This window comes from Podarcis raffonei, chromosome 2, assembly GCF_027172205.1.
Source record: "Podarcis raffonei isolate rPodRaf1 chromosome 2, rPodRaf1.pri, whole genome shotgun sequence".
Lineage (NCBI taxonomy): Eukaryota > Metazoa > Chordata > Lepidosauria > Squamata > Lacertidae > Podarcis > Podarcis raffonei.
The window spans coordinates 85,523,128-85,538,562 of record NC_070603.1 but is presented as its reverse complement, the minus strand read 5'-3'; the positions used below and the strand labels follow the sequence as shown (position 1 = coordinate 85,538,562).

Here is a 15,435-nt window from a genome sequence, read left to right as displayed (position 1 = left end):
TACAGATGTCTCCGTTTTTGCTTTCCACCACCTCTCTCTGATTATTCTCTCTCAATCTGAGTAATCTGACATTTCAAAAACTGTCTGAAAAAAACCTAGTAGTCCCCTTTCTAACTTTGGAAGGTTTAGCACTGTCAGTGAATGTGAATCATGTACTGGCATTTTTATTGCTAGACAAGACGAGAGCCATGGCTACAAAACAAGCAAAACGACTATCCTCTTTTCATTAGGGCATCCATTGGTGGAATGGAACATCAAATGTGAGACACAATAAATGAATGATAAATGGGGCTTTTCAGATATTGGGTTGAAAATCTTGTACCGTAAACCATTTGATTCTGAAATGCAGTTTCTCAGATAACCCTTTAAATATTTGTCATAAGGAAAACGTTGTTTCATTTTTGCCTAAAACTAGTAAGATTATATGGAAAAGAAGGACAGCATGGCTTGTAATGTGAAGAAAGGATAAGATCAAACAGATGAGAGAGGTGTGTGTACAGGTGAAACTCGGAAAATTAGAAGGTTGTGGAAAAGTTCATTTATTTCAGTAATTCAACTTAAAAGGTGAAACTAATATATGAGATAGACTCATGACATACAAAGTGAGATATGTCAAGCCTTTATTTGTTATAATTGTGATGATTATGGGGTATAGTTGTTTCAATCAACATACTATAATAGGAAAGGGAATTCAAATCCTAGAGTTAAATAAAGAGATAGAAAGGCACAAGAACACCAGGGGAAAATCAAGAAATAATTTCTTCATTATTAGGTAAGGTTCACTTTTATTAGGTTTGACAGCACCATTAAAAATCGAGTTGTTGTTTTAAAAAATGATTACATTATTGTTAGTAGTACTGATAGTAGTATTTTGCTTGTTGGCTATGTCTGTTCCTTAATTCAGGAGAGGGGAATCTGCGACCCTATAGCTGAACTACAACTTCCATCATCCTTGACCATTAGCCATGTTGGCTGGGACTGATGGGAGTTGGGGTCCAGCAAATGCTGGAGGTCCACAGGTTTCCCACCCCTGTTTTAGTTATGTAGAATATAATTTTAGTTAGATGTTCAGCATGCATCCAGCACTTTAGGTTTTTAGATAAGTGTGCGTCTCCACATAGACCTGATTACATTGGGTTTCTCACGTATGCTGTGTGGAGTGCTAGGCTTGGATACCTGTGAGAGGTTATTCCATTCACAGGTCTACAAAGTAACAGAGGAGGCAGATTTTATAACACACTCTGGATCATGACACTCCTTGACCTTTCTTTGCCCTGACCCTTTGCTAACTGAGATTGACAGCTGGTGCCCACTGGGCATTGGGGACATTGCAAAACAGCTGCTTTCCAAATTCAAGGAACCCTCCCAGCAAATAAAGTGGCATCTCGTACCTATTCTGCTAATAGACTTCGACATCTGTGACCGCTTGAACTTGCACAAAGGAGGGACAGAGCAATTAAAAATAAACAGTGACATTCTCGAACGCCCATACTTTCTGATTGAGGTTGAGAACGCCAGCAGCACACAGATTCCTTTACACTGTTGCCTATGTAAATTGCCATCTGGGGTTGATTATTGGAACTGCAACGAGAGAAGTGTGTGTGTGTGTGTGTGTGTGTGTGTGTGTGTTGGCTAAAATGTTTGACGCAGCAAACCATTCTCCAATGAGGCAATTTAATACTATTTGCTCAACAGTACTTGAAATCCATCTTGAAGAGCATGAGCCTAGGATTTGTGCTTTGAAAATGTGGTGATAACACATTTCTGACTGGCCTCTGGGATTACCTTAATGATAATTAAGGTATTTAATTTGCCACATATCCAACTTAATAAACTGGAGGAGCATACATGATGTGACACAACTGCTGCCTTTTTAATAATAAAGTTTTGGAATGAGGGTATCGAATATTGTGTTCCCTCCCCCTTTCTTGAGTCGTGGCAAAAAGAAAGAATTTGCCCATTACTCCAGTCATTTAAAAAACTTGGGAGCAAACTCCTAAGTAGAAAACTGGGTTGTCATCATTGTCTTTATTTTATAGGCTAGGAAGCAATATTGTTAAGGCTGTAAAGGTAGATTTGTATGCCTTCAACCGGATTAGTTGAAAGCTATGTTTTTTCTCTTTCTCTCTCCTTCACAGCCCAGTAGGCAATCTGTTGGTGACCTTTCTAGCACTTTCTAGGACACATCATAGAATCATAGAATTGTAGAGATAGAAGGGAAACTGAGGATCATCTACCGTATTTCAATCCCTTGTGATGTGGGAATCTCAGCTAAAACATCCATGGCCGATGGCTGTCCAAGCTCTGCTTAAAAACCTCCAAGGAAGGAGAGTCCACCTTCCCAGGGACTCTGCTCCACTCTTCAACAGCTCTTACTGTCAGAAGGTTCATCCTGACGTTTCTTTTGCCGTGGCCGATAGATGGGACTTTATTTTCACAACATTGTCTTGCTGTGCTGTTGCTGCTTCTCATAAGAAAGAAGTGGTTAAAGCAGGATAATGGATGCAAGAACTAGAGAATGGCAGCACTAGATAGTACAAAAGCAAAACTGACAGGTGAATCTTTGAACTCATTGAGTTTGTGGGAGGAGGTTATTGGTTTGTTTCTGTTTTTATGTGTTTGTGTTCTCATTTTATATTTTTATGTTGTGAAGTGCTCTGTGGGTTAATAATAATAATAATAATAATAATAATAATAATAATAATAATATATTATTACTTATATCCCGCCCATCTGGCTGGGTTTCCCCAGCCACTCTGGGCGGCTTCCAATAAAACACTAAAATACAACAATCTATTAAACATTAAAAGCTTCCCTAAACAGGGCTGCCTTTGTCTTCCCTTCCTCTCCCCATGCACCCCTAAAATATGTTCTGGAAGCCTGGATACCAGCAGGGTATAGGCAGAGATAATTATGCCCACTTGCACACATGGAAATCTGTTGTGCATTTACACAGGCATTGTTGGATGACACCAATATAGATGTTATACCACAACAGAAAATGAGAGAAGTAATTTATAGCCCATGTAATACAGTAGTTTTAGAAACATCGAAATCCAGCACTATAAAGGTTCTCCTGACCTGGAAGGAACAACTTTCTTTTATTACATATTAACTCAATAAGCTGCTCAGGTAAAGGAGACAAAACCAGACTGTGTCATTGAAGTATCTGTAGGCAAGGTCTTGTCACTGCTGCAACCATTTGAACTGAGCCAGGAAACTAATTGATAGCTACTACAGTTTGGCCGGAATTGATGTACGGTAGTATGTTCAGACCTTCTGGTCCCAGTTAATAATCTAGCTGCTGAATTCTTCATTGGCTGTACTTTCAGAACTGTCTTCAAAGGAAACCCCATGTATAATGGAGCTGAATGTATACACTAGTGTCCAAAATTGTGGATAACTTTTGGGAAAAGTGTATTTTCGAGGTTTGACGGCTCTTAAAAAACCCTTTTTTGGAGCAATACCATAAAATTATATATCAGTGGAAAGATAATTTAATGAAGAATGTAATGCCACAAAGTTTGTTCAGTTATCTGTATTCTATCAAAAGTTACAGCCAAATAACAAGAAAAAGGAAGCACAACTTGCTTAGGTTGATATGCAGTAGCTTTCCTTCAATGAGCACGAGTGTTTAGAGAGCCAATCAAGTGTCATACTGTTTTGGGAATGAGCCATTCAGGTCACCGTAGGATTCAGCGATTGATGTTACAGTAACTCAGTGCTGCTGAGGCCACTTGTGCCTGCAGTGACAGCAGTGGATTCAGAAGGACCCCCAAGCTGCTCACCTGCTCCTTTAGTAGGGAGTGCAATTCCTTCCAGAGCAGGTCGGTTCCTTAATATTTATTCCTTTTGTCAGGATATGTAGATAAAATATGAAGTGGTATATAAATTAAATAAACATGTGAGAGGATGGAAGGAACGAAGGTTGTGGATGGGCGCATAATGTAACCAGTTTAGAGATGGGGGCAGGCTGTGTCTGTAGAGACCTTAAGTCCTGCTTTCATGCTTAAAGCAAACACTTTAAGAAAGCATGCTATGAACTTAAGAGAAATAAGTCCACCTTAAGTGCCAAGTTGTTGTTTTTTTATATAAAAAGTTATTAAATAATTAGAGTAGTTGTGGGAAGTACGGTAGTCTTCACTGGTAAGAGTGAAACAAATGTTGGAAAGCTGACTTATGTGTGGAGCTCAAAACATTAATTCCAAGAGAATAAAGACTTTTCTTAAGTCTAAGAATTATACTAATTACCACAGATTTATGTACTATAGTTGTATAATAATGATAACAACAGCAACAACAACAATAAATTCAGAACCACATGTTAGTGAGGGTTGCAACTCATAGCAGCTGTTTGCAAATTACAATCAAGTGGCTTGGAAAAGCAGTCATGACCCTCTACGTTCCCTTCTCCTCAACTTGTAACTAAAAAAATCCATTAGGATTCTGACTTCTTCGTTCCTGTGTAAGATCGCTCACTTTTAAAAGAACATTTGTCCAGAATTACTTTGGTCTTGTACATAAGCCTGTTAGTGAGGCTGAAGGAGGGAAACCCGCTATAGTCAATTTTATGATAGTTTTATTTTGGTTTGTACCATTTTTATAGTTCGCTACACACACACACACACACACACACACACACACACACACTACTATGAGCAAATCCAGTCAGGCTTGCAGTTATTATGCACTGGAGGCTGTTCAAACTTAATGGCAAACATATTCCAGTTCAGAGATGTGCCCATCCTGGCAACCTAATACAACATGTTTGTGCCAATGTGTTTACTTTCCTCCTGGCAAACAGTCAGTGTGTGACTCTGTTCCTACAGAATGGTTGGCATGCAATGTCCTAGGCACTTACTTGTTGGTGCAACAGATCTGAAGATATGGCTATAAGTAAAACTTCCTATTTTTTTTAAAAAGGGGGGATCTGGAGCTCCTTTTGTTGCAAGTGTTTAAAGAATAAGATTGCAGCATGCCAAGAACTTCTCTTGCACAGGCTCTGTTGAAATGAACATGTTTCCCGAGATCGCGGCTATGCTCTTGCGCCACTCCCATTTGTTTCAGTAAGGTTTGTTCTGTTCCTTGTGTATTGTGCTCTGTGAGTTTTTCAGATCTCTTGTTTGTGGAAAGTTAATTGGAAGGTTCTGATGCAAGTAGCTCTTTAGAAGCCTCTTTTTATTTCACCCTCATTATTTTGGTATATTTTTCAGCCATTGTTTTGTTGAAATGCTGTGAAGTGGAAGCCAGCTCATCAGATCTATTGGGTGGGAGAAACTAATAGATGAACAGGAGAGCTTAACATCTAGGGAAGAGTAAATTTCACACCTAGTTAAAATTATGGATACACTTTTAAGTAATTGTTGGTTCATTTCCTTTAATTGCCTCTCAATTTCTGGGTTGAGGTGATCAGATTAGGCCGGGCACGTTCTTTACATAAGCAAAGCATGCAGGATTTGGCAGGTGATTGGACATAATTTCTTTTCCAGATGAAGATGGTATTCCTTATCTTGGTTTGCGTGACATGCTAAGTCAAGGCTTGGTTTAGCAAAACCGTGTGAGTGAGTGTGCTCCTCCCTGGTCCCTTTTTTTGCTTCTAAGCTACATTAAGGTTATTGTCCTTACATATTGTCCTTACCAGGGCTTATGGTTAAGCTTTCTTCTCACTAACCATAAGCTGTATTCAACCTTGTGTACAACTCCTGAGCCAGACCTTAGGGGTGAAGCAAAGTGGTTGCAAGCGTGCCTTCAGGAGCGCACATGATCTCTCCTGGTATAAGTTGTAGCTTTATGTCCCATCATTCAGAGACCAGAGAATTCAGCTACAACTTTCCACAACCATGTGACTCACTTTCCCCTTAGCGCCGATTAAAACCTTCTGTGTTAATGAAATCATTGATCACTGTTAAAATAATAATCAAGATATGCAATATATTGTATAACAATACCTGCGTCATCTTGACTTACAACGAAGTGCCCTGCATTTGTCCTGCGTGTGAGATATAAATGAGCATAAAACGAAACTGAGATTTGAGCTTTGGGGGAAAGTCGTATCGTTTGTGACTGTTGTGTCCAGCATCTGAACCTTGTAAGTCAGGTACAGTATTTCTTTTCCCATGGATAGTTATGTCTAAGGGGTGCCCTTGCCTAATTAATGTGATTTAGGAGCGGGGCTGGTTTGAAGGATGTGTTTCACTCAGGGCCAGGTTCAGGTATGGAACGGGAGAGCTACATAATACACATACAGATAGTTTGTTTCTTTTTCTTGGTCAGAGGAGAAGGAAAGAAAGAAAGCCAGAGGGAGCACTGCCAAGCTGAGCACCACTAATATGAACCATACGTTGCATCTCCTGTGCTTGTGTATTTAATGTGATCCTTTCAAGCAGGAGAGTGGCCTGGTCACTGCTGTTTTATTAACTCTTCATATGGTAAATTTGAAAACAACTGCGTGTCTTAATTCCAGAGTATTTGCCTGCTTTTAGCTGCAGTCTGCTTCATAAAACCAATGTGGAGAATCCTTTTTAAAGCAGCTTGATGGCCAGGCTGTCATTAATAATAGTGGACCATTCTCAAGAACATGCATGTTTTCCTCTTGGTGTTCACACACAGTTTTTCCTAACAGATTTAGATGCCTCCCCTCCCACATATCCATTAGCAAATAGTTGGGTCCTGTTACAGCAAACTGCAAGGAAAGTGATCCTAATTGCAAAGAAGTTTGGATTGGAGGTGGCGCTTTTATTTGTTTCATGCACAAGTAGGAGCAGTGTGCAGACAGAGAGGCTTCCAAAATTCTCTCCTGCCAAATTTATCTTCGATTTAACAGTTTCCAATTTTATTATCCCTGTTTAGGAAGTGGCACTACTGTGCTTAGTCTCCACCATTCTTTGGGCATTGATATCTGGAATTTGAAAAGATTGCTGCCCATCCATTGCATGCCCTTCTGTTCTTTTCTCTTTGCGCAAAAGAGTAAGCACAAGTAACTGGGCATTTATTTATTTATTTATTTATTTATTTATAAATGGTGTTCCCCTTCCCCCGAGCATGTGCTCTTCCACAATATTGCACCAGCATTCCTTTGAATTGATTGAAAGATCCCAATGCCTTAGTTTCTGTATTAGTTCAGATTCTAATGACCAACATTCACTGTTATTTTAAAGGTGCAAACAGTTCATTTTTTAAATAGGAAGCATTTGGGTGAATCATTCCATTCCTAATGGCAATGTTCTACCTCTGCTGTCTGGAGACGGTATGGCTCTGAATACCAGTTTGTGGGACTCACAGAAGAGCAGAGTGATGTTGCTTGTAGACTTCCTACAAGCTTGCCACTGTGTGAACAGGGAGCTGGGCTAGATGAGTTTGATCATATGCTTTTATTGTTTTCTATATAAAAAAAGATGATTCCAGCGGTGGAGTGAGGAGTGACTTAATTGCAGTTAATCTTATGTGGTTCCCCAGGCCCTGGCCAGTTAGTACTGGTTGGACATGAGCCAGTACCTCTCTTCCTAACATTACCCTATTCCTAGATTTGCAGCATCACACAGGGGATAAGTCTCCCGGATAGGAGTTTCCAAGGCTCATCCCAAAACCTATATGTAGTAGAAGGACTTGGAGGCTTGTGAAGTATTGATGAAGGGGGCTTCTGAGCATGTGCATTAATTAGAGGGAAATGTGCAGAAGATGTTTGTCCTTGAGCTCCAGGACTTCTACTTAAAAGCTAAACACTAGAGAAGGAGGAGGCACTGAGACAGAGTCTCAGAAAGCAAGTTGTTCACTGTGGGAAGAGTTGAATTTCATTCAGGGATTTTACATCTCTGATTAGAAGTCTTACAATATCATGGAGAGTCATAGACCACTCTTTTATCAATATGCATGCAAACTTTTGGTATCACCAGAGATTTGCAATCATTTGAGAATTTTATAGCTATTGGTTTCAAAGGCCTACTCTCAAATCTGTATAATATTCTGACCTAGATGAGCAGAAATCCAAAGCTTTCCCAAATAATAGCTTTAAATACAGAAACATCTGAACTGTTGACTGCGTACTAAAGAAATAATAGGCTGCAACTCCTTGTGAGAGGAGGCCACAGTAGGCACAATGAGATTATAACAGTGCTAATCATATTAGTTTTAGTCAATAATTGACGATTGAAGCACAAACCCCTCTTTTACTGTTTTTTTTATTGTCCATGCATGTGTTGTATCATCTTAAAGGCATTCCTTCCTATATGAAAATGGGCAATGCCTTTTTTAAGAGGGCCCTTGTCATCTGCAGTCTTTTTGCATTTTAGCAACATTGGTTAAAATAATTTCGTGGCCAGTTAAATGTGGTGCCCAATTAAGTAGCAGACAGCTTTTAAAAACTGATAGAATTTGCACCCCAAATTACAGAAAAAGCACCAGCTATAAATAAAATCTGTAATTACTATTCCAGTGTGTGTCTGTGTGTGTGAACACAAGGATCCAAAGAGTGAGTTAGGGGCGTGGGAATATCCAGTAGTATTTTTGAAGGGGGGGTTAATACCAGGCCTCTGTTCTATAGCACAATGTATTATTGAAAGCTTTTTAATAGAAGTTTTTCATGTGGCATGGAAGAACCATTGTTCAAAAAACTTCTTGCGTACAGACAAGTTATTACATGGTTGTGATAGATGCTGGTGCCGTAACTCTTCCAAAGTTGATGTTTATTCAGTGCATAAAGATATGACTATATATGGTGGGTTAATGCAACAATGAATATGGTTTGGGGTTGTGTCTAATGCTGGTAACATTCAGGATTGAAATTATGGAACCCAAGTTACTCATCTCCATTAATTTCATTGTGTCTACTCTTGAGTAGCACCAGCATTAGATACAACTATTGGAAATTACTGTTACTTCTCTAGTTGCATTATGGTTATAGCTGAAATGAATACTGGCAAATTTTCTAATTTTGATAGTGAATTTGAGTAATTTTGAATTAAAAAATTAACTTTTGATTTTGTGAAATGTTAACCTGAAAATTAGAGTGTGAATGCTTTAACTAATTAGCATCTCTTGATTGTTTGATAGGCTTCAAATGTAAACTTGCATGAGCTGTCAACTGTCAAATTATTCTGTTTTAACAAACTAGAATAATAATTATTGATATACCTTTGCATATCATTTATCAGCTGTGGGTTATCCAATATTAAAACCAAACACTAGTGGGGCTCAAATACAGACATAAATTCTCAAGGTTATTTGAACATGCAGAGAATATGTGGAGATTTATTATCATAATTTGCAAATGATTTTTTTTGGGGGGGAAGCATTATATGATCATATAAAAGCACATTTAAAGTTTTATGTGAATCACATATTTTGGAGCAATATCAGAAGGAAGGAAGAAAAGAAGTTAAATTCCACGTTTTATCAGTAAAAAAGTGATAAGTTTGTAAACAATGTCTTCATTTTGTTCTAGTGCTTTAGTGTACAACACAAAGCCTGTCTTTCTAGTCTTTGGGTAATCTTTATTCAACGTTTTGCAGAAAGACAACTAAACCATGAGCACTTGGTATAGATAGTGTCAATATTCAATAAATATGGATAAAAGATTCAAGAGCAGACACATATCCAATACCTGGCTGTGAAGAAGACCATTCTCTCTGATTGGTTTTTACCTCTGCAATTTTTTTTGCCACATCTGGTTTGTTCCATGTTACCTGCTGGGTTACCAGGCTAAGGTTAATTAAGTTGTCCCTTTGAAGCCCTTCTGCTGTGCAGTAGTATACTCTTTAGAAGAGATGGGGCAGACTGTTTCAGTAAATGTTTGCCCCTTGAGAACTATAATCTGTTGGTTTGGTTTGATTTGAACTGAAGCTGAGACATGGAGTTAGCTAGTGAAACTTTCAATCAAGACTCATTGATGTTCTGCTAATGGAACAATACTTGGTTGATTTGAAATAGCATATTATGTATTGAGAGCATTGAATAAATGGTACCAAACCATTTTAGTATAATTCTTTCTTAGTCCAGTAACATGGTTTGCTACCATTTTGTTCCTTGCCCATAAACTATAACCTGCATTTGCATTTGACTAGGATGTCAGGTTCACATCCTAGTATCACTATAATATCCTGGCCCCAACCAAAGATCATAGCCAGCACTTGGAATTGTGCTTGGAAGTGGACTGGTGGAAGTCAGTGAAGATAAATGAATATTGTATTTCTGAGCACAATTCAAAGTGTTGGTGCTGACCTTTAAGGCCCTAAAATGGCCTCGGCCCAGTATACCTGAAGGAGCTTCTCCACTCCCATCATTCAGCCCGGACACTGAGGTCCAGCTCCGAGGGCTTTCTGGAGGTTTCCTCATTACAAGAAGCAAGGTTACAGGGAACCAGGCAGAGGGCCTTCTTGGCAGTGGCGCCTGCTCTGTGGAACATTCTCCCACCAGATGTCAAGGAAACAAACAACTATCTGACTTTTAGAAGACACCTGAAAGCAGCCCTGTTTAGGGAAGTTTTTAATGTTTGATGTTTTATCATGTTTTTAATCTTTTGGGAGCCTCCCAGAGTGGCTGGGCCCAGCCAGATGGGTGGGGTATAAGTAACATCATTATTATTATTATTATTATTATTATTATTATTATTATTATTATTATTATTATTAAAGCTGCATGCTCCATAAAAAGGCCCAGCCATAAATCTCCTTAGCCCATGCTATTTTTCTGGGGGTGCTCAAGAGAATGCAGTACCAGCACCTCTTTTTTGTTGTTAAAAAGTGTGGCACTTACTATAACAACTTCATGGTGAGTACTGGCACCTATTTTTCTAGAAAAAAAGCTCTGCCCTTAGCTCCTCTGTTTTGCAGCATTGATGGTGAGTGATGGCAGCTAACCCAGTGGACAGTGTGGGATCCATCAGTGACCCCCTAAACCCACTGCAGACAGACGTAGCAATGGTTATTAGGTGTGATAGCTAAATGAAGACCTCATGCTCAGGAGCATGTGTGAGTAAGTACTATTATCTATGAGGGAGGGGCTGCACTGGGAGATGCCACTTTTGGAAACAGCGGAATAATTTTTGATCTAATTCAGTGTGACATTTTTTATAATCCCACATAACGGAGAAGATAGCAAATGCAGGTTTGCAGTGAGGTGCTCACTTGGTTGTCTGTGGGGAGTAAGAATTGTGTGAAGGTCAGCATGTGATGTGAAAGCCAGTTCTCTATTCTAGCTGAATATCTGTCTCTTTGTGGATACAAGTCAGCTAAGGTCAGGGCATGGCTCACTTACAGGTCCTAGCCACCAGTTGAAAACCTGGAGTCTTTTTCCATCAGAGGCCTGCTTCTAATTTTATTTATTCCACAGAGATTTGTTTTGTAAGTGCTTTGGAAAAAATAATAATACTGTGATGGTCACATGATCATTTCATAAAGTCATTTTAAAGGTGTGAAACCATGAAGTTGCTTGAGTTTATACCTTCATTGCAGCTTCCTTCAGTTAAGGTTTGTTTATACAAGCAGCTATTATGAGATAACTCATTTCAATCTGGTGTTTTGTTCAGTGATTAAGGGGTTATTTAGAGATAACCTAGTCAATCACTAAATAACCCTTTAATCAACTTAAAAACCAGCAGAAAGAGGAGAGTATAAATATACAGTATAAGAGAGCAAAAATATGAGAAGTTATAGCATGAGCTTATGTAAGCTAACAAAAGAAGTTTACTTTGAATTCCATAGCAAAAGTGGAAGCTAGTTTAAGGAAGAATCAAGAGAAACATGAATAAAATGGAAAGCAAGAGAAATAAGATGAGATGAAGAATTCAAACTCAAATACAACAGTTAGGTAGACCCCATAAAAGGAGATTGCAAGAATCAACTCTAGGTAGTGTAAGAGAATTGAGCAATATTTTTGTGGTATCAAAAGGAATGGCAGCTTGGGGAATGTTTAACAGTTGGTAATGACTAAGATTTAACTGTAATTTCAGTCAAAGAGAATTTCCAAATTATGAACTTGGGATGAACTTGTGAAGAGAGGACAAATAGGAAGGGTCAGAAAGAGAACTATGAGGGACAAATCAAAAGTTAAGTTTATATGATTTAAAAAAACCCGAAGGGTTCTGCAAAGAGACAGTTGTAAAACAGGTGGATATATTTAGTAATGAAAAAGACAAGCCTGTGCTGGAGAGATACAGTTGTAGATTATAGGCATTAAAATAATTGACATTAAACTAACAAAGAGTGGGAGGCAAAGGAAGAAAACAAAAAAGGGCAAGAACAGAATCTATTGGAACGCCATTCCAAGAGACATCATTAACAGAAACAATAAAATAACATATTTTGTTTTATATGGCTCTGCCATCAGTAGATCTCCATTTTTATTTCCCAGCTCTGTTGACTCTGAAGCTTCCTAATTCAATTTAGGATTAGTCTTTTATTTCTTGCCTTGTGGTAGGTCTCATTGTAAAATGTGAACAACATTGATCCTCCTTGACAACTTGGTATGTGATTTAAGTATTTTAATATTGGTGAGATGCACCGATACTAAAGAAATAATAACTTTTATAGTTGTGTCGTAAAACATGTCTGCATTTTGTTTTGTTGCAATATTTTTTACTTTGGAAAAGGGCACTAAAGAGAAATTGGAAGAGAAATGGTTTTATGTTTCAATGTTGTTACTACTTCCGAACATTTTCCACAGTATTAAAATCTTACTCAGATTGCTGTACAAATAGGAGGAGAATTTCCCCACCCCACTCCAAAGTCAGTCTGTTTTAAAGTGAATTGCATAAATATGAACCTAGAAGAAATAGTTTTATCACACCGACCCCTCACAATCAGCTACGTACCGGATTACTTTGTCTAAATCTCTGTTAAAATAGGAGTAGTGTGCTACAGGCACATGATTGAATAAAGTGCCTGCAGTTCAGATTGCACCAAATGATTCAAAACATAGTAGGCAAAATTTGGAAGAGAACTGCAAGCCCCATCTTCCCTTTCCACCACTCCAACACTTGGGAGCTTGTCCTTTTCTATTAGTATCCTCACTTGTTCCTGGTGCCTCAAAGGATGTAGTGGTGGAAGGAGAACACTTTTGATGGAGGGGAACCCCCCCTTTTGTAACAGTAGGTAACAACCAGAAATGCCCACCCTCAAAAAAATATTGTTTAATTTTTCATGTGATTTCTGTGCTCTGAGTGTTTTTGGAGTCTGGGAATTTAAATCTCTAATAGAAAATTGTTTTTAAATTCCAACAAAAAACTTCTTTTGGGTGGCGAGTGCATTGACACCAGTGGCTTTAGGGTGAACAGGCCTGTGTTCTCTATCATCAGTTATCCTTTCTGATGCACATGTAGGGAGCAGGTGACACCCCGACTTGGATTTTGAAAAATTGATGCTGCAGTACTGAAATAAAGTAAGCTACAAGAGATTATTTAAAAAGACATTTTTGGAGTTTTTGCACAAATTTGCCTTAGATTTTTTTAAAAAAGTTTTGTAAGAAACAGAGCTTTCATTAGGAGTGAAATACTGGAATTGATTTAAATGGTGGCCTCGTGTGTCTGTATTGAAATAACGGGGGAAATAGACATTTGTAGGTTATGAAGTGCAGCCATGTAAATAGCTGGCCTGAGCACCATGTGACTCAGCCAGGGTGGTCAGATGAACTACGGGGAACTCACAGAAGCATCATGCTGTCAGAATAAAGGTATATAAAAAGGGGGGGGGGAATTCGTATGTTGAATAAAAACTTGGGCCAGATAGGAGCTCTTGTCCTGGCTATTGTGATTGAGCTGCCATGCAGAGACCCTGTGGTGCACAGCTGCATAAGAAAGTGAGATTTTTAAGCTAAGCATATCTTTGGGTGCAAACACTGTGTAGGTTTGTTGGCTAATCTCTAGTATTATCGCTGTTCCTCAACATATCAGAAGAATTCACATCACAGTAAAGTGATACAGAGGCTTCTCTGTGGAGGCACACCAATTGCTTGTGGAAGTATGTTTGTCACCCACATTGACACTTTCAGGCATCAACTGACGGTTCATTGGAACATGAATGGGATCTGGAATCCTATATTAGTAATTTTTGTCTGTGTTATGTATTACCTATTTTTTGGTATGAAGTTTTAAATGTCTCAATTTATTGTTTTGCAGTTGGTTGCATTTTGTTGTTGTTGTTTAGTCGTTTAGTCGTGTCCGACTCTTCGCGACCCCATGGACCAGAGCATGTCAGGCGCTCCTGTCTTCCACTGCCTCCTGCAGTTTGGTCAAACTCATGCTGGTAGCTTCGAGAACACTGTCCAACCATCTCGTCCTCTGTCGTCCCCTTCTCCTTGTGCCCTCCATCTTTCCCAACATCAGGGTCTTTTCCAGGGAGTCTTCTCTTCTCATGAGGTGGCCAAAGTATTGGAGTCTCAGCTTCACGATCTGTTCTTCCAGTGAGCACTCAGGGCTGATTTCGTTCAGAATGGATAGGTTTGATCTTCTTGCAGTCAATGGGACTCTCAAGAGTCTCCTCCAGCACCATAATTCAAAAGCATCAATTCTTCGGCGATCAGCCTTCTTTATGGTCCAGCTCTCACTTCCATACCACTATATATTTCCATTTTTAATGAACCATGGCTTATTATTAATGAACCACTGTGAATCACTCCCAATTTACTCCTCCCCACTTGTCATGAGATGTAACCCTAAGCCAAGTAACATGGTTTGTTTCTCCATGGTGTGAGTGGGGAGGGGGGAAATGAGTGCAATAACCTGTTGCACAGTAGGTGGTGGTTATTAGTAGCTTATGATGTGGAAACCTGGCCTTTGTTAAAGCAACAAGTAGTATCACAAAATCCTATTGGTTTAACCTTCCCTTATTACTCTTAAAAATTGTTTTAATCTTGCTTCAATTAAAAAGCAAGCAATAGACTCAAGAACCAGGATCAAAGTACAGTTTTCTTACCTGAACATTTTAGAGTAGTCTTTCTCTAAAAGTGCTTTTCAGAGGCTTCAAATTATTTTATTCTGATGGTTTAGGTTGTCCCCCCCCCCCGGGAGGTGGACTTGATTGTTTAAATTTTGATAATCACTAAATGACTTGAAAAATTAGGATTTCAGAGGCTAATAATGTTTTCAACCCCTGTCAATTATTTTTAACATTAAAAGTCAGCAGATGGAGCCAAAGACTTGTAGAAAAATTACTGGCGCTGAATGTATATTAAATTGCAAAGTACTTTCCTTTCTGCTAAGTGCTTGTGCAACAGCTCCAGTGCAACAACTTCAAAAAATGGGGGGCGGGGGATCTCAGTAACTCTTTCAAACATCCTTAACTCACCTTACTGAACGTATACTGAATTCCATTGTGCCAATTAGTCATTCGAGTTCCTAGCAAATTGGCAAGGAATAAAGTTGCAGCTGAAGATGTTTTTTCCAACTGACTTAAAAAAATAACTTCACCAATGATTTATATTAGAAACAAATTCTATACAGTAGTT

The 15,435-nt window shown here is 38.8% G+C and overlaps 1 protein-coding gene across 4 annotated transcripts in view; it reads left to right on the top strand.

Moving 5' to 3' along the window:
* Positions 1-15,435, top strand: part of EEFSEC (eukaryotic elongation factor, selenocysteine-tRNA specific) — a 158,764-nt gene that overhangs the window by 57,889 nt on the left and 85,440 nt on the right. The gene's annotated exons all lie outside the window — the stretch shown is intronic.